Source organism: Dromaius novaehollandiae, unplaced genomic scaffold (genome assembly GCF_036370855.1).
Source record: "Dromaius novaehollandiae isolate bDroNov1 unplaced genomic scaffold, bDroNov1.hap1 HAP1_SCAFFOLD_94, whole genome shotgun sequence".
Lineage (NCBI taxonomy): Eukaryota > Metazoa > Chordata > Aves > Casuariiformes > Dromaiidae > Dromaius > Dromaius novaehollandiae.
The window spans coordinates 5,001-7,500 of NW_026991468.1; the positions used below are offsets into that span (position 1 = coordinate 5,001).

Consider the following 2,500-nt stretch of genomic DNA (forward strand, 5'->3'; position numbering starts at 1 on the left):
CCGCCGGGCTCGGAGGGGAGGGCGGGCACGGCCGGGCGCACCCGAACCGCGCCCCCCCCACACCCACCGAGGGGCGGCACGCCGCTGCGCCCACGCCACGGCGCGGGTGACGATTGACCGTCAAGCGACGCTCAGACAGGCGTAGCCCCGGGAGGAACCCGGGGCCGCAAGTGCGTTCGAAGTGTCGATGATCAATGTGTCCTGCAATTCACATTAATTCTCGCAGCTAGCTGCGTTCTTCATCGACGCACGAGCCGAGTGATCCACCGCTAAGAGTTGTCTCGGTTTCGGTCCCCGCCGCGCGCGCGGGGGGACCGGGCAGCTTTCGCAGCCCCTGGGGGGCCCCCCCTCCTCCGCCCCCTCCTCCTCCGCCCCACCGCCCTTCCTCACGCCGACGCCGGCTGCTGAGCAAGGGACGGCAGAGACGGAAGGAGAGAGAGAGCGAGAGAAAGAGAGGGGCTTGCCTCACTGACCGTACAAGCACAGAGAAAGGGGGGGGGGGAAACGAAGGGCAAACCCGAACGAGAAGGGCGGGGAGCCCTCGCTCCCGACCTGGGGACAAACCCTGTCTCGCTTCGAGTCCGGCCCAGGCGCCCGGCTCGGTCTGGCCCGGCAGGGAGCGGCGGGCCGGCCACACCGCCTGCCTCGGGATGTTGGGGGGGGTCCGTCCCCGCAGACCACCCCCCCCCCGCCCCAGGCGTCAGAGCCCGGCCGCCACCGGGAGCGGCGTCGCCCCGCCGCCCGCGCGCCTGCGGCCCGCCGGCCCCGCGCTTCCCAGCTCCCCGCTCGCCTCGCCGGCCCTCCGGCTCGACCGCCGCCGCCGCCGCCGCCGCGGCGCCCACACCCCCGCGCGCCCGCACACACCGCCTCGCGGGTGACACCACGCGCTCGCCCGTCCCCTCCGCGGACAGACGCCCGGCGGCGGGCAGGCGGGCAAGGCGGCACGGACGGGGACGGCGCCCGCTCTCCCCGTCTCCACGCGGAGAGCGGGGCGGGCCGCCCCCGCCGCCGCCCCACCACCGCCCCCCCGCTGCCTGGCGGAGCCGGGCGGGGCAGAGCGAGGCGGGCGCCCCGGACGGCAGAGTGCCGGGGCGGGCGCGTAGGGTAGGGCGCCGCCGACGGCGGCCACGGCGGAAGACCCAGAAGCACCGGCCAGGGAGAAGGAGGAGACGCGCGGAGGCTCGGCGCCCGCACCACCCGCGGTGGGGGCTCGCCCTCCCGGCGGCGAGCACGCGCTCGCGCCCGGCTCGCAACGCTCGAGGCAGGCCGGCAACTAGGCCGACCGCGCGGCGTCTCTCCGCCGAGACCAGACCGCGGAGAGAGGGGGCAGGGTAACCCCTCTCCGTCCCGGCTGCCCGCGGGGCGAGCACGGGGCGCGCCGGCTGGCATGGGGGGGCGCGGCGCCCGCGCGCGCCGACCCCCCGGCCCTCCGGCAGCACGCCCGGCCGCCTCCGCGAGTCGCATCGGGCCGCCCGAGTCTTTAAACCTCCGCCCGGCTCTCCAACCGAGAACCCTCGGGCCCGGAGCCCGGGGCCCATGGCCATCCCTGCCCGGGGCGGCTGCCGGCGGCCGCGGTGGCCGGAGGCCCTCTCCCCTCTCTCGCTCGCTCCCTCCCTCCCCGCCCCCCCCACCCCCACCGCGGGGGAGGAAGGACCGGGGTGGGGGGAAGCCGAGGCGGGGGGGGGGAAGGCACGGCCGGTGCGGCGCGCACGGTGCGGCACCCGGGAGGAGCACGCTGGCACACGGGACCACACGGGTGGGTCACCGAGGGGGGGGCAGGAGAAGCGCGGGCGCTAGGTACCTGGCCCTGGGGTGAGGGAAACGACCTGAAATCCCCGCGGGGGTGCCTCCCCCGCCGCCGCCCGCCACCGGGCCGCCGCCGCCTCGCGGCGACGGCGGCAGCCTCGGCAGCGGCGACGAGACGGGACGCGGAGGGGGAACCCGGCACCCGCCAGCCGGCCCCCGCGCCCCTCGGCGGAGCGTCCGCCCGCGGGGTGCGCCCGACACCCGCCGCCACGACCTCGTCCTCCTCCCGGGGCCCGGGGTTTCCCTCAGTAACCCGGCGCCGGGTGGCAGCTGCACCCGGGAGGAGAGCCGTGGCTCGGGCCGCCCACTCGGGCACGAACCGTCGCCTCGCTTGGCCTCAACGCGACGCCCCCCGCTCGGGGGCCCGGCGCCCGCCCCGCGCGCCATCCCGGAACGCCTGCCCCCGCAGGTCTCTGCGGACGGGCTGCTCCGCCGCAGCCCGCCGCGGGTCCGCCCCCCACAGCTTAGGGGTGGGGACCCGTGGGACCCGTCCCAACCCGGAGGGCCGTCTCCCTCGCCTCCGCGCCCGCCGCTTCCTCTCCCGCGGGCGCCGGGGGGAGTAGCCAAGCCCCGCCGCCCCTCACACGCACTGCCGCCCGCTCCCGCCGGGCCCTCCCCTGGGCCGGACCCCCCCCCCTTCCCCTTCCCCCCCAGCGGCAGCGGAGCGCCGTGGGGTGGGGGGGCGGGGGGGGCG

At 78.6% G+C, this 2,500-nt stretch overlaps 1 non-coding gene across 1 annotated transcript; it reads right to left on the reverse strand.

The window, feature by feature from the left end:
• Positions 1-125: 125 nt before the first annotated feature.
• LOC135326686 (5.8S ribosomal RNA) lies at positions 126-278 on the reverse strand. Its single transcript, XR_010386957.1, has one exon. It is a non-coding gene; the product is annotated as a 5.8S ribosomal RNA (ribosomal RNA).
• Between the last annotated feature and the right edge of the window lie 2,222 nt (positions 279-2,500).